The sequence below is a fragment of the Lynx rufus genome, unplaced genomic scaffold (genome assembly GCF_022079265.1).
Source record: "Lynx rufus isolate CCGP_SWC_20201006 ecotype Redwood Valley unplaced genomic scaffold, mLynRuf1.p SCAF_21, whole genome shotgun sequence".
In the NCBI taxonomy this organism is placed as follows: Eukaryota; Metazoa; Chordata; class Mammalia; order Carnivora; family Felidae; genus Lynx; species Lynx rufus.
In genome coordinates this window covers 4749877-4771687 of record NW_025814836.1, presented here as the reverse complement: position 1 = coordinate 4771687, position 21811 = coordinate 4749877, and the positions used below count along the sequence as shown (strand labels likewise).

Here is a 21811-nt window from a genome sequence, read left to right as displayed (position 1 = left end):
TAATTTAGAAATTCCCAAATAATATCAGCTGCATTTCTATTTGCTTGCCTTACCTTCTATTGATACTTACTTTAAAATTACTGATGATTTTTAGTCTATTCCATTGAGTTCCATGTCATTTCTCTTCTTTTTTTTCAGAATATTCCCTGTCTAGTCGCATTTTTTTCTCTCAATTGATGCTTAAAATTATTTTGCAAGTTGGAAAAAAATGCAGTTTTAATTTCATTTGCACCAAATTTAATAGATTAATTAGGAGAGAATAGATCTCTTTAAAATTGAGTCTTCCTCTCCAACTGCAAGGTATGTCTTTCTATTTTTAATCAACTTGTTATGTTGGGAAAATGCTAGATTATATTTTTTCATTAATTCCCAGTCATTTCATAGTTTTGTTAATGTGATGGGGATTGTGAACCTACTTTATTTTCTTATTAATATAAAAGCCTTTTTTTTATTTACTTTTCTAATGGTATTTAATTGAAATACCATAATTCTGGTTTTCTTTCTTAGTTCGTGGTTCTTAATAGAATATATGGAAGCAGAAAAGGGCCCTTGGTTACTTGATCATGAATATTAATCCTATTAGTTTAAGGTTTGTTTACTTAGGGGTCATTTTAGGAAACTTCCTTTCTTTTTTTGAGCATTTTTCACAAAACTTGTTGACAAGTTTAATAAAATGTTTTGTTGTGTGTTATAGGTGATCATGCTTGCAGTCAATTCTTGATTAGGCTAAAAATTAAACATTCTTGCATCTGCTGTCAATGAACTACATTTTATGTTATGTATGTTCATGTATGTGTGTGTGTATATTCCATATATATTTTCCTATTATAATTAAAATTTTATTTGCAGTTTCTGAAAATATAATCCTAAATAAACAGCTTATTTTGTTCTGTTTTCGTCAGGGTTCTGTATTTGGTTTATCTGCTCTACCAAAATGTTTGGAGTATTACTTGTATAGGCTGAAAACAAGGAGTATTAGCATTAATTATTTAGGTTTCATTTTGAAATAACTTTTGGCTTGCAAAAATGCTCTCTATCCTCCTCTTACATTAATATATTTCATTTACATGATATAGTTATCTACAAAAGGAATTTGCTGCACTGCTGTTAAGTGATCCTTTTATAATCCATGATTGAAAATAGAATCCTACATTGCATGTAGTTGTTAAAGTCACTTTAATGTCCTTCTGCTTGGGACAGTTGCCCAGTTTTCTTCGGTTTTCATAATTTTGATCCTTTTGAAGAGTTGACAAAATATCCAACTATTAATGTTAATCAGTATGGGCTTGTGTGATTTTCATCATTGGACTGGTGGTTATGCATGTTTGATGAGATTGCTATAGAAGTGGTACTCCCTTCTCAGTACATCACTAGGGATCACGTACTATTGATACGTCTTGTGACTACTGCTATTACTTTTATTACATACTGTTACATAATTAGTATTAGTAGGAAAAGGTTCTGCAAATATTGTAACACTCTTATCTGCTAATTTTAGAACTTATTGATGTTTGTTGCCTGCAAAAATTAATACACTATGGCGTTTGTCAAATTGATTCTTAAAAATTTTCTCAGTACTACATTTTATTAATTGGAATTTTGTACTATAAGAGTTATTCCTTCCCCATTTAATATTTAATTATTCATTTCAGTGTGGACTCGTGGTATTTTGTTTATTCCATGGATTAAATTCATTACTTTTCTTTAATCTCGTTGTCCATCATTTGGCCATTCAGGTCTCTTTTAAGGTGGCTTCTGTGTCTTTTTAACATGTCCATATTTCCTTTCCTGAGTACTTACTTTCTGACCACCTAATAGTACCTGGGTTTATTTTGTTCTTATCTTGTGGAACCATCAGTTTCTCTAAGGATACTTGGTTCCTTATAGGGAATGGTACTTAGGAAGTAAGCTATGTATCAGAACATCATTTATTTTTATGGTTCAGTAATATTCCAAAGTGTGTATATGTAACATTTGTTGTTGAACACTTGGATGTTTCTGCTTTTTGACTTTGAATAATAAGGTTTGTGACTTCCACATTGTCAATAATACTGCTATGAATATTGACATGAAAATGTCTTGAGTCCCTGTTTTCATTTTCTTTGGGTATATATCTTGGAGTGAAATAGCTAGGAATCATGGTATTTTTATGTTTAACTCTTTTAGGTATGGTCTGTTTTTATTATGAAAAGTTTCATATTCATAATGAAATCATAATGAGTTTTCACATGCTGAGCAACTAGAATAATTAAAAATATTTTGCCATATATTGAAAACTGCAAATCATATGATATTTCAATCTTGAATTTTTTGTATGCATATACATCATAATTTTAAATAACCACAATATCATATCTATTATTAAGTAGAGTCCCTTATTGCCTTTTAAAATAAATCTTCATGTAAACTTGTCATATTGTCCAAACATCTAATAATTAGAACAAGTCTGGATCCAAGCAGGCACCATGCATTTTTATCTAGGCCATTTTTATCTTATTTTTGGTTATTAGTATTAATTTATTCTTAATACTAAATCTTTTAATCCCTTAATATAGGACATTTTCCCATGCTTTTTTGTTTCATATGTGTTAAATATTTTTTTTTAATATTTAATCTTTTGCAATTCATTTCATTTTGGAAGAACTTTATATTTTTCTGTTACATTCATAGTGATTTTACCTACTATTTCTAGTGTGTTACATGTATTTTGGTGAGCTAATGTGGTCCAGGTTATTTCTGCTTTGAGGTTTTCTTTGTGTCTGTCTCTTTCATACATTCTCTGTCACATACCTACCTATCTATAACTATCTAGAAACATATTTATAGAATGTATAAATACCTTTATAAATTATGCATAAATACTTGTACATTTATGTAGACCGTAACAAAAATATAGCTCATATTTCTAAATGTATTAGAGGTGCTTGGAAAGAGGCATTGTCTCCAATGTACAGAGCACTATATAAGTGATTGTGAAAGGTTCACTATTGTTACAGATCTGTATTTCTGTCTCTTTTAGGAACCACTAAATGACTTGCTGTTGATGTCTTGATCTGTTTTCTTTTTTTGTTTCATTACATATTGAATATTTGACCATTCTATCAATTTTGCAAGAGTATTTCATACACTGTGTCCCAAATAGAATATGAATATGTACTTACCATGTCCCATCCTAGAAAAAAATAACTAAGGCCTAGTTTTCTTTTATAATTTATTCTCATGTATTTTGTTGAATCTCAAGATTTGTGGACCCCAATACTTTTAAAAGATAATCATCATGCTACCTGCTAAAAAATGTAAAATGGAGGGGCACCTGAGTGGCTCAGTCTGTTGAGCATCTGACTTCAGCTCAGGTCATGATATCTTGGTTCGTGAGTTCGAATCCCACATCAGGCTCTCTGCTGTTAGCCTGGAGCCTATTTTGGATCCTTTGTCTATTTCTCTGTCTCTGCACTTCCTCTGCTCACACTGTCTCTTCCAAAAATAAACAAACATTAATTTTTTTTAAATATATGAAATGTAATAAATCCTTTATGGTGTATTACAGCTGGATACCTAAAGTACTCTGAATTATTTATAGATTAAAAATCATTCAAACAGGTTTTGAAAATAGTTATGTTCAAATCAGCACTTGAATAGTTATGCATTCCATTCCACTTGGTTTGTTAATCTGTAGTTCTCTGAATTTGCAATGACTCTTTTTTTTTTTATTTTAGATGTTTATTTTTGAGAGAGAGAGAGAGAGAACGCACATGCACAGGAGCAGGAGAGGGATAGGGAGAGAGGCAGACACAGAATCCAAAGCAGCTCCAGGCTCTGAGCCTGAAGTGGGGTTCGAACACATGAATCATGAGATCTTGACCTGAGCTGAAGTCTGACGCTTAACTGACTGAACCATGCAGGCGCCCCAGCTCTTTTTTTCTTTTTAAAGTTTATTTATGTATTTTCAGAGAGAGAGAGGGCACATGTGCATTTACCTGCATGAGTGGGAAAGGGGAAGAAGGGGCAAGAGTGTGAGAATCCCAAGCAGGCTCCACACAGTCAGTGCAGAGCCCAGTGTGGGGCTTGAACTCATGAACTGTGAGATCATAAACTGACCTGAAACTAAGAGCCAGACACATAACTGACTGAGCCACCTAGGTGCCCCTCATCTCTGTGTCTCTCTTTTTTTTAACTTTCATAATTTCTATTTATGTTTGGAAGAAATCAGATTATATGCCTTTTAAAATTATCACACGTCTAATTCTACAAGTAGTATATGGCATCCCTGTGGTAGGGTTTAATATTTTCCCCCAAATCCTGTTAGATTTAAATGTCATATCAGTTTGGTTTTATTAATTCTTTAGTCACTTATTATAGGAATCTTTTTGATTGTAATACAGTATTTAGTAATTCATTATAAGAACACTATGAATTTTAAATATTTTAATTATATTATAGTTAACATAGATTGTTATATTAGTTTCACGTGGACAGTATTGGGATTCAACAATTCCAAACATCAGAGTTTATCACAAGAAGTGCACTCAATTCCCATCATCCATTTCCTTTATGATAACCATCAGTTCTCTACAGTTAAAAGAGTCTTGGGTTGTGCCTCTCACCTTTTCCCTTTGCTTGTTTGTTTCTTAAATTCCACTTATGAGCGAAAAGAATATGGTATTTGTCTTTCTCTTACTTCCTTTGCTTACCATAATACTCTATAGCTCCAACCACATTGTTGCAGATGGCAAGATTTCATTCTTTTTGATGGCTGAGTAATTCATTTTATATATATGTATATAATATGTATGTAAAGATGTGTGTATGCATATGTATATATACATAAATATACACGCATACATACATATGCATACACACCAAATCTTTATCCGTTCATCAGTAAATAGATACCTGACCTGCTTCCATATGTTGCCCATTGTAAATAATAGTGAAAAAAACATAGGGGCGCATGTGTCTCTTTGATTTACTGTTTTTGTATTCTTTGGCTAAATACCAGTAATATGATTTTTAATTTTTTTTTTTCAACGTTTATTTATTTTTGGGACAGAGAGAGACAGAGCATGAACGGGGGAGGGGCAGAGAGAGAGGGAGACACAGAATCGGAAACAGGCTCCAGGCTCTGAGCCATCAGCCCAGAGCCCGACGCGGGGCTCGAACTCCCGGACCGCGAGATCGTGACCTGGCTGAAGTCGGACGCTTAACCGACTGCGCCACCCAGGCGCCCCAATAATATGATTTTTAGATTGTAGGGTAGTTATTTTTAACTTTTTCATGAACCTCCATTGGATATACCGGTTTGCATTCCAACCAACAGTGCAAGAGAGTCCCTTTTTCTCCACATTCTTCCAAATACTTGCTGTTTCTTATGTTGTTCGTTTTAGTCATTCTGACAGGTGTGTGCTGATATTTCACTGTAGTTTTTTTTTTAATGTTTATTTTTGAGAGAGAGAATGTGTGAGTGTAAGAGGGAAAGAGAATCCCAAGAAGATTTCTCTGACAGCATCGAGCCCAAATCCATGGGCTAGAGTCCATGAACTGGGAGATCATGACTGGAGCTGAAATCAAAAGCCAGATGCTTAACCCAACTGAGCCACCGAGGTGCCCCTCTCATTGTAGTTTTGATTTACATTTTCTTGATGATGAGTGAAGAACATCTTTTCATGTGTCTGTTGGCCATCTGTGTGTCTTTTTTTTTTTTTTAATGTTCATTTTAGTGAGCAGAAGCAAGTGGGGAAAAGGACAGGGTGAGAAGGACAGAGGATCTGAGGCAGGCTCTTTGCTGACTGCAGAGAGCCTGATGCAGGGATTGAACTCAAGAACTGTAGGATCTTGACCAGAGCTGAAGTTGGACACTTAACCAACTGAGGCACCTGGGTGCCTCACTGTGTGTCTCTTTTGGGGAAATGTATGTTCATGAATTCTGTAATTATTTAATTGGATTATTTTTTGTGTGTGTGTATGTGAAGTTTTATAACTTCTTTATACTTTTGGATACTAACCCTTTTTCGGGTGTGTCATTTGCAGATATCTTCTCCCATTCAGTAAGTTGTCTTTTAGTTTAATTGATGGTTTCCTTCACTATGCAGAAGGTTTAAAATATATCCTGATAGTTTATTTTTGCTTTTGTTTCCATTGCCTCAGGAGACTTGTCTAGAAAAAAAAGTTGTTTCGGCGAATGCCCAAGAAGCGACTGCCTGTGTTCTCTTCTAGGATTTTTATGGTTTGAGGTTTCATATGTAGGTATTTAATTCATTTTTAGTTTATTTTGTGTGTGTGTAGTATAAGAAAGTGGTTCATTGTTTTGCATGTTGCTGTCCAACACCATTTATTGAGAAACTTGTCTTTTTCTATTGGATATTCTTTCCTGCTTTGTTGATTGACCATATAGTTGTGGGTTTGTTTTCTATTCTGTTCTACTTTTCTGTGTGTCTATTTTTGTGCTAGTAGCATACTGTTTTGATTACTACAGATTTTTAATACACCTTGAAGACCAGAATTGTGATGACTCCAGGTTTGCTTTTCTTTTTCAGAATTGCTTTGGTTTATTCTGGGTCTTTTATTTTCATAAAAATTTTAGTATTCTAGTTCGGTGAAGAATGTTAATGGTATTTTGATAGGGATTGCATTAAATGTGCATATTGATTTGGGTAGTATACACATTTTATCAATATTCATTCTTCCAATCCATGACCATGGAATGTTTTTTCCATTTCTTTATGTCATCTTCGGTTTCTTCCATCAGCATTTTACACTTTTCACAGTATAGGTGTTTTACCTCTTTGGTTAAGTTTATTCCTAGGTATCTTATTGTTTTTGGTAAAATTGTAAATGGGATTGATTCCTTAATTTCTCTTTGTTGTTCATTATTGACATACAGAAAGACAACAGATTTCCATACATAGCTTTCATATCCTACAGCTTGACTGAATTCATTTATCAGTTCTAGCAGTATTTTGGTGGAGCCTTTTGGGTCTTCTGTATAGAGTATCATGTCGTTTGCAAATAGTGAAAGGTTTACTTCTTCCTTGCTAATTTGGGTTCCTTTATTTTTGTTGTCTGATTGTTGAGGATAGGACCTCCCTTATGTTAAGTAACAGTGGTGAGAGTGAGCATCCTGTCTTGTTCCTTACTGTAAACTATGGGTGTTTTCATAGATGGCCTTTATTACGTCGAGGTATGTTCCTTCCATGCCTACTTTGTTGAGGTTTTTTTTTTTTTTAACATGAATGGATGTTGAACTTTGTCAAATAATTTTTCTATATCTATTGAAATGATGATGTGGTTCTCATCCTTTCTTTTATTAATGTGGTGCATCACGTTGATTGATTTGTGAATGTCGAGCCACCTTGCAACCCAGAAATTACTCTCGCTTGATTGTGATGAAATGATTTTTTTCATGTATTGTCAGATTCACTTGCTAGTGTTTTACTGAGAATTTTTGCATCCATGTTAATCAGGGATATTGTCCCATAGTTCTCCTTTTTAGTGGAGTCTTGGTTTTGGTATCAGGGTAATGCTGGCCTCTTACAATGAATTTGGAAGTTTTCCTTTCTTTTCTGTTTTTTAGAATACACTGAGAAGAATAGGTTAATACTTTGGTTTAAAGTCCATTTTGTCCACTATAGTAAGTACTGCTACTCTTTCTTTTGATATCCACTTACATACGTTTTCTCCATCCCCTCACTTTAATTTGCGGGTGACTTTCTGAAATGTGTCACTTAATGGCATATAGATGGGTCTTATTTTTTTAATTTTTTATTTTTATTTACTTAATTTTTATTTTTTTTACAATTTTTATTTTCATTTTATTTTTAATTAATTACTTAATTTGTATCCAAGTTAGTTAGCATATAGTGCAACAATGATTTCAGGAGTAGATTCCTTAATGCTCCTTACCCATTTAACCTATTCCCCTCCCACAATCCCTCCAACAACCCTGTTTGTTCTCTATATTTAAGTCTTTTATGTTTTGTCCTCTTCCCTGATTTTATATTATTTTTGCTTCCCTTCCCTTATGTTTATCTGTTTTATATCTTAAATTCATCATATGAATGAAGTCATATGATATTTGTCTTTGTCTGACTAATTCCGCTTAGCATAATACCCTCCAGTTCTACCCACATAGTTGCAAATGGCAAGATTTCATTCATTTTTGTTGTCTAGTAGTACTTACTTGTGTGTGTGTGTGTGTGTGGAAAACATATATATACACACACACACACATCACACACACACACCACATCTTCTTTTTCCGTTCATCCATCGATGGACATTTGGGCTATTTCCATACTTTTGCTATTGTCGATAGTGCTGCTATAAACATTGGAGTGAATGTGCCCCTTTGAAACAGTATACCTGTATCCCTTGGATAAATACCTAGCAGTGCAATTACTGGGTCATAGGGTAGCTCTGTTTTTAGTTTTTTGAGAAATCACCATACTGTTTTCCAGAGTGGCTGCACCAGCTTGCATTGCCACCAACAATGCAAAAGAGATCCTCTTTATCCGCATCCTCGCCAACATCTGTTGTTAATGGTAAGCCATTCTGACAGGTGTGAGGTGGTATCTCACTGTGGTTTTGATTTGTATTTCCTTGATGATGAGCGATGTTGAGCATTTTTTCATGTGTCGGTTGGCCATCTGGATGTCTTCCTTGGAGAAGTGTATTCCTGTCTTTTGCCCATTTCTTCACTGGATTATTTGTTTTTTGGGTGTGGAGTTTGATAAGTTCTTTATACAGTGTGAATACTAACCCTTTATCTGATAGGTCATTTGCAAGTATCTTCTCCCATTCTGTCAGTTGCCTTTTAGTTTTGCTGATTGTTTCCTTCGCTGTGCAGAAGCTTTTTATTTTGATGAGGTTCCAGTAGTTCATTTTTGTTTGTTTCCCTGGCCTCTGTAGATGTATTGAGTAAGAAGTTGCTGTGACCGAGGTTGAAGAGGTTTTTGCTTGCTTTCTCCTCTAGGGGAGGAGGCTTTGATGGCTTCCTGTTTTACGTTTAGGTCTTTCATCCCTTTTGAGTTTATTTTTGTGTGAGGTGTAAGAGAGTGGTCCAGGTTCATTTTTCTGCATGTCGCTGTCCAGTTTTCCCAGAAACATTTTGTGCATATTTTTACCTGCTTTGTCAAAGTTTAGTTGGCCATACGTTTGTGGGTCCATTTTTGGGTTCTCTGTTCTGTTCCATTGATCTGAGTGTCTGTTTTTATGCCAGTACCATACTGTCTTGATGATAAGAGCTTTGGAATACAACTTGAAGTCTGGGATTGTGATGCCTCCAGCTTTGGTTTTCTTTTTCAAGATTGCTTTGGCTATTTGGGGTCTTTTTGGGTTCCATACAAATTTTAGGATTATTTGTTCTAGCTCTGTGAGGAATGCTGGTCATATTTCGATAGGGATTGCTGATGTTTTATTTTTTAAAGTAATTTCTATGCCCATGGGTCTAAAACTCAACTATCAAGAGTCACATGCTCTGCCAACTTAGCCAGAGGCCCCTGGGTCTTATTTTTACATCTACTCTGATACCCTTTGTCTCTTGATTGGAGCTTTTAGTCCATTTACGTTTAAAGTAAATAGTGATACATAGAACTAACTTCTTTGTCATTTTATTACTTGTTTTGTGGGGTGTTATTTAGGTTTTTATTTAAATTCCAGTTAATGTACAATCTAATATGAGATTCAGGTGTGCAGTTTAGTGACTGTGCATCTCCATGCAATACCTGGTGCTCATCACAAGTGCCCTCCTTAATTCCTATCACCCACTGAACCCAACCCTCCATCCACCTCCCTTCTTATAACCATCAGTTTTTGTCTATACTTAAGAGTCTGTTTGTTTGACTCTCTCTCTCTTTTTTCCATATGCTTATTTGTTTTATTTTTTATATTCCACACATGAGTGAAATCATATAGTATTTGTCTTTTACTTATTTTGCTTAGCATAATACATTCTAGCCCTATCCATGTGGTTGCAAATGCAAGATTTCATTCTTTTTTATGGCTAATATTCCATTGTGTATACACACCACATGTCTTTTATCCATTTATTATTTGATGGGCACTTGGGCTTTTTCCATAGTTTAGCTATTGTTCATAATGCTGCTATAAACATTGTGGCATATGTATCCCTTAAATTGTATTTTTGTATTCTTGGGAAAATACCCAGTAGTGCAATTGCTGAATTGTAGCGAAGTTCTATTTTTAATTTTTTGAGGATGTCTATTCATATCTTCTGTCCATTTTTTAATTGGACTTTTCACTTTTTGGGTGTTGAATTTCATGAGTTCTGTATAGATTTTGGATATTAACCATTTTGTCAGATATGTTATTTGCAAATATCTTCTCCCATTCTGTAGGATGCCTTTTAGTTTTGCTGTTTCCTTCACTGTGCAGAAGCTTTTTGTTTTGGTTTAGTCTCAATAATTTATTTTTGCATTTGTTTCCTTTTCCTCAGGAGACATATCTAATAAGTTACTATGACTTCTGCTTGTTCTCAAGATTTTAATAGTTGCTGTAGGTTTATTCTCATCTTTTTCTTTGGTTTTTTGGTTTTAAGATGTTCCTGGGTTTGTTACATTTATGTTTTTCATATCTATTTTATGTTTTTTTTTTTAATTTTTTTTTTCAACGTTTATTTATTTTTGGGACAGAGAGAGACAGAGCATGAACGGGGGAGGGGCAGAGAGAGAGGGAGACACAGAACCGGAAACAGGCTCCAGGCTCCGAGCCATCAGCCCAGAGCCCGACGCGGGGCTCGAACCCACGGACCGCGAGATCGTGACCTGGCTGAAGCCGGACGCTTAACCGACTGCGCCACCCAGGCGCCCCTCTATTACTTTTATGTTTTAAGTGTGTGGTTACCATTGGTTTATATATGCCATCTTCTGCCTATAGCAGTCTACATTAAGCCTCATGGTCGCTTAATGTTAAACTCATTATTTACTCCTCTCCCCTCCAGGTTTCATATATTTGATATCCTATTTTACATCCTTTTGTTTTATGAATCCCATGACTAATTTTTTACAGAAATAATTATTTTTACTGCTTTTTGTATGCTCACATGTGGTCTTCCGTCTTCACTCAATGGAAGATCTTATTTTGTTATTTTCTATTTTTCTGTGGTCTGTTGGGAAGACAATAAGCTTTATCAAGAGACACCCAGAAGGGAGTGTTTAATTTCTTTCATTTAGTTATGAATGATAGCACTTTTTTTGTGTTTGTTTCAGAGTAGAAGTCACAGAATATTCTACATTGAGCGTTCAGTGCTATCCCCTGCCATCTTTAAGTCTATTTACATTTTGTCTTACATGTTCAACCCCACTTCTTTGCCTTCATGAGTAGAAAATAGAGGAAAGATTTCTGATTAGGGAAAAGTACAGGAGCACTTTGTTTTTCTATCATTTTCCATGAAGAAATGACTATTTCTAATGTGGATAAGTTAGAAACAGGAACAGTGGACAGAAAAGAATATGGAGGTATATTTATACTCTCAATTTGTTTCCTTTCAAATATGATTTTTTATTCTAGTTAACGTACAGTGTTATGTTAATTAAGATGTACAATATAATGATTGCAGAATTCTATACATTACATACTGCTCATTACACTGAGTGTATTCTTAGTCACCTTCATTTATTTCACCAATCCCCCTACCCACCTCCCCTCTGTTAACCATCTGTTCTCTATATTTAAGGGTCCATTTTGTTTTCCTGTTTGTCTCTTCCTTGTTTTGTTTCTTAATTACACATATGAATGAAATAATATGGCATTTGGTTAGCTTTTTAAAGTACCAATACCATTTCTTTGTTTATTGTTTCCTTCTCTCTTATCCACCTTCTTGCTCCAGTTATATCACTTTTTTTGTAAACATCAAAGGCATATTTTTTAATACTAAGGTGATTGGAAGCCAGAAGTATTATTTATGAAATTCACTATGGTCCAGTACTTCAAATAAAAGGCTCTTTTCCAGACTAAGAATGGCATTCTATTTATGAGAATGTGTATAAAGACAGGCTATCTGGTTCCTCTAAGGTGATTCAGATATTTTTATATGCAGTAAATATGTCAAAGAAGAAAGAATCTTGTTCTCAATACATCTGTTCCTCATATCTATCACTGCAAAAGGCAGGATGTACCTAATATTCTTCAGAGTTGAATTTTTAAAATTGGCAATGATAATTGAGTTTATCTTAAGTTTTAATATCATAAATTAAGAAGTAACTTATGAGGGAATTTAAAATACAATTTTGATTTTTTAAAAATTCATTTTTTGAATTAGACATTTTGGTTATAAATTTGAGGGATAAATATGAGGAAAACTGTATATAGAATAGGAATGAAAGATGAAATGGCTAGCAATGCAATTAGAAAACTGTTATTGGCAGGCATTTGAATGCACAGTAATACAAAAGTATAGAAAATCCAGATGTTGACAGTAGCATTAGAAGATAGAACATGAGGAACTTTAAGTGATTCAGGGGTTTTAATTAAAACTAAAGAAATATCAGAATTACAGAACATGGTAAACTTAATTTCTGTTTATCTAGGAGGGAGGAAAATTTTATTTCAGATTATTCAAATTCTGGAATTGTTCAGAAAGAAAGTGATAAATTTGATGTTAAATAGCAATGGGAAAAGTAAATACCAATTGATAATTAAAGAGATATATTTAATAAGAATGCTGAAATCCCTAATTAATATAAGATATTCTAATAGAGGGAAGAAAACTACCAATAAAATATAAGTATGTTATTTTAACAGATAGTTTATAGAAGAAATGTAAATTGTTATTAATCATGTAGAAGTACTCTTGGATATTCTTATAATTACAATGGAAAATACAACCAGGATATAATGATCTTCTCAACTGTCAGATTTATCGTAAGTCAAGATGTTTGACAGCAGTCTCTTTCAGCAATCTGAAAGAAGGGGAATCTGGCAAAATCATATGATGTTGGGATTATAAAATGTAAAACTTTTATGGATAGGAATTAAGTATTTAGTCATCTTATAGTTACATACAACCTTATAATGGATTGATGAATATATGTAAGTTACTATATAATTTTGGGGATGAAAGTATAAAATAATATTGGGCTATAGGAAGTGATGAGAGCAAAATGGTATTTCTGGTGATTTTATCACAACTGTTAATGGCCTTTGTTTCTGGTACATAGGTGCTATCTGAAAACAGTACAGGGCTTTCAACATAATTTTGATAAATAGGACATTGGATGTGAGAATTAGTTATGTAATGGTGTTTTATGGAATAGAGTTAGAAATAAAAGTATTGGTTAAATTTCAATTTAGGTAGGAATTCAAGGTTTTGGTGATTTTTGTCAGTATCCTGAGAAAAGAATAGGTATTCCTTTAAAAGTCGTATAAGGGTAAAGGTGGTATTGTGTGTGTGTGTGTGTGTGTGTGTGTGTGTGTGTGTGTATGTATGTGTGTAATGAACATTTCCCAAATCCTGAGCTTTCTCCTTTCATTATCTTTCAGAATGATTTGAGGTAGCTCTTAAAGGATTTGGTCAATATTGCAAAGCCCTAGTAGAGATACCTGAGATTCTATGTGAAAATTTTATTAATTGATTGATTTAGTTTTTAATTTAAATTCCAGTTAACATACAATGCAGTATTAGTTTCATTTGTACAAGTTAGTGATTGGACACATATAACATCTGGTGCTCATCACAACTATGCAAAGACTTTAAAATAGGTCATTTGAGGTTAATCCTGTGGTGAGGCTATTTTGATGTCCATTAGTGAAAAATAAATTGATTTAATCAAATACTTGAGGGCCTATTTAGTACTCTCCACTGTAGTGAGTTATGCCTACCTAGCTGGTTGATCACTGAGTGGAATTGGCAAAACTAAGATTCCTTCATGGGATGATTGCATAAATGTGAGAACTGGTTAATCAAGTAACGGATGCATGAAGGATATACTGATGTCATTAGGTCAGGAAGATGGATGGAATAAAGAATAGATGATACTGGGGCAGCTGGGTGGCTCAGTTGGTTAAGCATCCGACTCTTGATTTTTGTGTCAGGTCTTGATCTCATGAACTCTGAGATCTAGCCCTGTGTCAGGCTACATTCTGAGCATACAGGTTGCTTGGGATTCTCTCACTCCCTTTCTCTCTCTGCTCCACCCCTGCTTGGTGCTTGCGGCTCTCTCTCTCTCTCTCTGTCTCTCTCTCTCTCTCTCTATTTAAATAGACAACTTCATGCATGGATTGATGGATGAATTCAGAAATGCCTTCTGGATACAATTAAGAAACAAGGATATAGGGGCACCTGTGTGGCTCAGTCAATTAAGCGACCGACTCTTGGTTCCTGCTCAGCTCATGATCTCATGGTGCATGAGTTTGAGCCCCTCATCAATCTGTCTCCCTTTCTCTCTGCCCACCCCCATCAAAGTAAATAAGCTTAAAAAATTAAAAAGAAACAAGGATATGTATAATATTCAGGGATGGAATACATGTATAAATGTGTTAGTGTATATATAGGGTTATTTTTGATTTTAAAGTTTTTATTTAAATTCTAGTTAATTAATATATAGGGTAATATTGGTCTCAGGAATAGAATTTAGTGATTCATCACTTAAATATTTAAATATAACGTCCAGTGTTTATCATCCATTTAGCCCGTCCCCTGCCCACCACCCTCCATAAACCCTCCGTTTGTTCTCATGAGTTAAGAGTCTTATGGTTTGCGTCCCTATCTTTTATTTTTCCCTTCCAATATGTTAATCTGTTTTGCTTCTTAAATTACACATGAGTGAAATCATATGGTATTTTTCTCTGACTTATATACATGCTGGCTCCATCCATATCATTGTAAATAGCAAGATTTAATTATTTTTGATGGCTGAGTAATTATATATATATATATATTACATTACATCTTCTTTATCGTGTATATATAGGTTAATGCAAGAGTGGAAGGGAGTGTGGATAAGATACTGTGGATATAAAGTGATAATGCAAAATGAACTGATTAATAGATGGACACAAGAATGAATGATTTGATGATGGATATGGGCCTAAAAGAATATATAGGTACGTGGATTCAGGGAAGGTTAATTCCTAGAACTGAGTTACTTTAAATCACAAAGATAAATTTCTCACAGTGACAGGATTTTTTTGGGGGTCATAGGTTCATGGCAATTATTGGTAGGCCAAATGTCACAAACAGTGATAATCTCCTGTCGCTTCCATCACAGCATAAAATTTTATGTTTTTTTGTCACTTTGAGAGATAACATGGAAAATTGCAAGTAACTCATGAAATAATTTCTTTACAAGTTTTTTCTTAGATAAAAGAAATCAATCATATACACGTTTTAGAAGGTAAACTTAGAAGGTTTACAAACTGTATTTCCTCCATGATTTCTTTTTTTTTTTTTTTAATTTTTTTTTTCAACGTTTATTTATTTTTGGGACAGAGAGAGACAGAGCATGAACGGGGGAGGGGCAGAGAGAGAGGGAGACATAGAATCGGAAACAGGCTCCAGGCTCTGAGCCATCAGCCCAGAGCCCGACGCGGGGCTCGAACTCACGGACCGCGAGATCGTGACCTGGCTGAAGCCGGACGCTTAACCGACTGCGCCACCCAGGCGCCCCTCCTCCATGATTTCTAAGAGAGTAGAAAGAACATATCAAACAATAGTAACATCTACCAAATGACACCTCTCTGGCTTCACATATTGGTTTTACTTTCTACATGCACATTAAACTTTACACCCTTCTCAGTGGGAACAAAAATAAGGAATCACCTGGCTAACAGTCCAATATCTCTCAGTTGTGCACTGGAATCAGGTTATTTGCACTGATCTGTGTGTCAGTTTGCCTATTCCTGGTCCAGAGATATAGGAACTTTAAAAAAAAGAAGTTATTTGTACCTAACTTCCCAGTGTTCAAGTATGGAGCAAGGATAAGGCAACCATAATAAAAGCTGCAAAATATAAAGGATAGAATGCAAGATACATATTCATTGGAAGATATTATCTATTATGATATTGTGAGGAGGGAGAACATTTTATTAGTACTTGGAAGATGCTCACTTGTCCTTTGTTCTTCTTGACACTGTATCAGCCTTCTGACATATTGTCCATACCTATTCCCTGCATAATTATTTTTAAGATAGGTGGTGTGAGATATATTCTCTAAGGGTGGTGCAGAGCTTTTCTATTCAGAGAGAGTTGAGGCCTAAAGGTCATTTTAAGTTGTAAACAGTCAGATTTTTTAGTTCCTTAGGTACTAAAACTCCGTCAAATTAAGTCTTGGGAGAAGACTTCAGTAGCTTTTATGAGATTCTCCTTAATCTCTTACTTGTGATGATCATAGAATAATGTTTTGAATTAGAGATGCCACAAGAGAGAATGACCTGTAACAATGAGGTGTCATATGGGGCAAAGCTACTTTTATGGATCAGACCCACAAAAGTCTTTTCATGAGTAAGAAGTTAATGTTTGTTTTGTTAAGCCAGTAAGATTTTGAAGTTGCTGTAACTCAAAAGTGACTAATATAAATGGATAAGTTACGTGCAATAATTCAAGGATTGGTGAATGAATACATAGAATGGAGGGATGGATTGACGGTTTAAAACTTGTTTATAGGGGTGGATAGATAGAATAAAGAATGTGAGAATGAGGAATGAAATTTTTGCATAGTGTCCACTTAGGTAGATTTAAAAATTAGTGGATGCAAGATGGCATATTTTTGTTTGTTTGTTTTAGAAATAGAGCATGTGTGGGGGAGAAGGGCAGAGAGAGAGAGAAAATGTTATGCAGGCTCCACACTCTGCACTGAGCCTTAATGCAGAGCTCCATCCTACCACCCTGGAGTCATGGCCTGAACCAAAATCTAGAGACTGAGCCACGCAGGTGCTCCAAGAAGGGTATTTTAATAGAAGGCTGGAAAAGTGTGTGTAAGGAACTATTTCTTTATGTAATTGAGGGCAGAGCAATATATGAATTAGTTCAACATTGGGTGACTGAAAGAATGGATGGAAACTAGAATATTAAGTGGATGGCTAGATGCAAGAATCAAGAATTAATGTTTTCAAAAAATTTTCAAAAAAATACTGGAGATATATGTGGATTGGTGGACTTGATATTCAGTGAAGGTGTAGATAGTTAGATACTTAGAGGCTAGAATTTGGATTTCAGACTGGAATGTTGGGTGCATGTGTCGTGTACGGATATATGTTTAGATTAATAGGTATAGATATGGATGACTAGAGTAATGGATCAATATAGGAATCAATGCACAGATAAATGGATTGCATGAGTGTGCTAGCATTGTTGATGTTTTCAGAGTGACTTGATAGATGCATTGATGGATAGATGGTTTGTTTCAAGAAGCAGTGGTACAGAAATTTTATCATTGGAAAAATAGACTAATATAATAAAATCACCATGTAAAATTGAATGGAAAAAATGGAGGTACTATTGAGGGAATAGGCTAATTATTTAAAAATAAGAAAAAAATTAGTGGTTGCTTTCTCATACTGTTGCAATAATAAATTTTTATTTATTTTTAATTTTTTAAATATTTATTTATTTTCGAGAGAGAGAGACAGAGCACAAGCAGGGGAGGGGCAGAGAGAGAGGGAGACACAGAATCCAAAGCAGGTTCCAGGCTCCAAGTGTCAGCACAAAGCCCCACGCAGGGCTCAAACTCAGGAACTGTGAGATCATGACCTGAGCTGAAGTCAGAGGCTTAACCAACTGAGCCTCACAGGTATCCCTAAATTTTTAAAAAGAGCAAAACAAAAAGAAATGAAAAAACAATTGTAGTGAGTTTATGAGAGTAGTTTCTATTATACTGACTTTTGTATATTATTTAATAACTTGAGGTCTTTTGTGAGGTTGATCAAAGAGTCAGCTTTACCTTATGTATTTTATGGTGGTCATTGTATATATGACAATTTCCCCATATTTTCCACAGTTTTAACTGAGGTGTTACCAGCTTAAGAAGTGAGATATTTTAGATGCTTCACTACCTGACATTTCCATATCAATCCAAATTCTTATACTTGTTTATCATTTCTGTGGACTTCATTCTTCAACAGTGCTGGTAAGAATCAGTAACACTGGTATACTATTTGTTTATATTTGACCAGTTTGATGTGGAATCAGTTTTTCATATTTTAAGATCCCAAACCATTTATGAATTCGATAAAGCATAGGATTGTCAAATTGTGAAATGATTGCCAATTAGATGGAATATAAGAGATTTTTAAAAAGGTATTAAATAAATATTGAGGCAATGTTGATATATAGATTATGTAGATTTTTACTTACTCTTACTACTCTTACCTACTCTTGCCATAAAATGTGATGTTATCCAGAGACTACAATCTCTGTCAGTATACTCAGTAAATTTTAAATTCATTTAAATATTAAATGTTTTGAAATAAATACATTAGTAATGGATGGATAAAGGGAGTCAAGGAAGTCAGGCAGGTAGGGGTAAAAAGTAAAAGGATAGAAGGGCATCAGAAAGAAAATATATTAGGAAGTATAATTTGCTGCTAATAATATGGGTCTTAATGATAGCAGGAAGTTGACTTTTATTTCCAGATGCATGATTTAGGGTATTCCTAATATCAGATAAGACGGATAGACAAGAGTTGAGGAATATTCCACTATTACTCTAAAGAAGTACCTTCTTAACACCCTTTCATTTGATGAGTGAATGAAGATTTTTTTTTTCAGATATTTTCAAGCATTTTTTTCTTTCTTTCACAAGCATGTTTCATAAGCAAGGACCAAAGAGACTTTGACCACAGGTAAGAGCATTAACACCAATACCCTGATTTTAACTGATCTTTTTGGGTGTATTGATGGAATACATTCTTATTTGAGTTATTGGACAGTACCTTTTTTTTTCATCAAACTTTTTATGTTGGCATAACTGATTATTTTGATGTAATAGTTAAACCTAGGGTTTTGTCATTATATCTTGTTAGTAAGCAACACTTAATGAAACTGAAATAGAAGTGTTCTTCTCTTACGGCCATCTTCCATTAGGATCATCAGACACTGCACAATAAGCTTTTGGGAAAGCAGGGATAATGCATATGTGGGTACTCTGATAATTGGTTTTGTTTTTTGGAAAGGTTTCTATGAAACACTATGAAATTTACAGAGCACACTTGTCGTATTTCTTTGTACCTTTATCTTTTATTTTTTAACCCTGAATGGATAATATATATTAGCACTAAGTAGTTACACAAGAAATGTTCAAAGAATGAAATAAGGTTAAATGACATGAAAATAATTTGGAATATAAGATTGGTACTCAAAATCTAGTAGAATGATTGAAGAAGTAAAATTATAGTTTCATCATTTCCTACAGTAAATATACCTGGTTTTTGTAGTTTGGAGATATTTAGCATTAGGATCATAGGAATTGTTTTTCATGAAATATCACTAAAATGCTAGAAGATGATATCCATTTGTCCTGATGAATGGCTTTGTGACAACCTGTTGTTTATTTTCATTTGCAATCTCTCCCTCTGTACTATCCTAGGTGGTGAACAAGTATACAAGAGGATCATAGATACCTTCCTGCAGTGGTTCCATCCACAGCATCGCCAAATTGATGTTGTTATTTCCCTCTTTTTGAAGCTCATTGCATCATTGTATCTCAAAGGGCACAAGTTATAAATATAAATATAGATATAAATGTAAATATATAGATATAAATATATAAATATAAATATAAACATAAATCTCCCCAGGAATAGAAGTGGTCTGCTTTTTGGCAAGTAATGGCCAAGAATGTTAAGTACTTCTTTGTTCTCTGACTATATCTTGAGCTTTTTTCTATTGTTATTTACTTCATTGATTTTTTTTTCTCTATGTTTTACTTTACAAGTGGGAATGAGATTTGCATGTGGTAAATGTAATTAATGCAACCCCATGGACACCTTGGTCATACTATAGATTATAACCAGGCTATCTCACAAGCTGAGTACCTCCCATGTGGCAGTTTGGATACCATTTGTAAAATGCGTTGTTCGTCATTTGAATCATGAGCCCTCAGTTGTTAGAGTGGTTGGTCCAAAACAGTAGCCTCTTAAAACATTTGTGTTACATGCAAATAGATATTCTGTAGTTTTAGTTTTTATTCAACCTAGTAGATCTCACCCTAGAACATGATCAGAGCCTGACCATAGTTGACCTCTTCCTTAGTACCCAAATTTAAGACTTGGATGCTGTCACAACTCTGGTTGTTTAAGGTAGAACCAGACTCTTTAACTGACATTTTTAGCCTTGGCAATGCCATCCTGTAGAACACATGGTTCTATGATTTTATTGGTATCACTGGAATTTTGAAATTGGAGTAAAGAACTCAAGGCAACCAAGATATTTCACTTTTATTCACATTATCCTGGCTTTTATTTGTTTTCTGTTTAATCTAAATAGGCTTAATACAGATGGCTGTGTTTATTGGAAGTTTTAATTGACTACTTCTAAAACATAAACTGTATTGTAATCAGGGAACTACTATCTGCATTGCCCAACTTGTCTTAGTAGACAGGTTTGACACATAGCACACTGAAATAGGGCCAATAATAGGATTATTAAACAGTTTAAAGCAAAATTTGGTCATTCATCCTTCATCTTTCATTCCTACTTCCTAGGTGTAACAAGCATTAATCAGTTATGCTACAGTTAATATTTCTAAGCTCATACAGTTTATGCGCAATTTATTTTACAAATAAGACATTATGGTTTTTGCAGCTATATTTTTTATTAAATATACTGTGGATGTATTTCTAACCCAATAAATGTAGTTTCTCTACAGACTTTTCATTTGATGGAAAGTACATATCCTAATGGGTTTATCCATTTCTCCATCTTGGGAAATTCAGATTAAATATTATATATATATATATATATATATATATATATATATATATATATATTATTTTAATACATAACATTTTATGCATATATATTATGCACTTGGGCTCCTAATTCTGTAAGATAGATTTCTAGTTGTGGCATTGTTGGATCATCAGTTCTACATACTTGTGATTTCAGTAGGTATTATGAAATTGCCCTTGAAATGTTTTCTAGGTCAGAACACAGCTGTGGTGTATTGGCAGTGATAATTTTCACGAAAAACTTACGCTAGATAGATATTATCAATTCTTTACATTTTTAATCAATCTAATTAGGTGAAAGTCATATTTTTAACATAAGCCTAATTTAAACAGTAAATGGCCATGGATTAAAAAAAGACGAACAGTGATGAATTACTTACTTAACACAAAAAACAATGGTAGTACACATTTCTTCCAATCACAAGAGTCCTCCTATTTTTTAGTTAGAAACCAATGATCTTTTCTAAGTATAATGCTTCTTGGAAGTTTATGAATACCTTATTCCAGTTTTTTTTTCGTTTTATTTTTGAAATAATTTTATATTTAGAATTGTAAGAATCTTACAGAGGTGCCCCCCATGTACTCTTACTGAGACTTTTTCTACATTGTTTGTTCTTTCTCTTCTTTACTGCTCTCCTCTTTGTCTATTTTTCCCTCTTTATTCTCTTTTCTCTGTCTCCACAATCCCATATTGTTTTTATTTTATTCATTTTTTTGGGGAGAGATAGAGTGAAAGAGTGAGTGGCGAAGGGGCAGAGAGGGAGGAAAATACCAAATCTGAAGCAGGCTCCAGGCTCTGAGTTGTCAGCAAAGAGCCCAACGTGGGACTCGAACTCAGGAACCACCAGATGATGACCTGAGCCAAAGTCGGATGCTTAACCGACTGAGCCACCGAGGCACCCCTTTATTAAAT

General features: G+C 34.2%; 1 long non-coding RNA gene across 3 annotated transcripts; it reads left to right on the top strand.

Moving 5' to 3' along the window:
- Window positions 1-155: 155 nt before the first annotated feature.
- LOC124517327 (uncharacterized) lies at window positions 156-20352 on the top strand. 3 transcript variants are annotated; one of them, XR_006963417.1, is made up of 5 exons: window positions 156-300; window positions 14925-15057; window positions 17949-18077; window positions 18753-18792; window positions 19536-20352. It is a non-coding gene; the product is annotated as an uncharacterized LOC124517327 (long non-coding RNA). The 3 variants fall into 3 exon arrangements; XR_006963418.1 differs by having other exon boundaries at window positions 18719-18792; XR_006963419.1 differs by lacking the exon at window positions 156-300 and adding an exon at window positions 6161-6239.
- Window positions 20353-21811: the final 1459 nt, after the last annotated feature.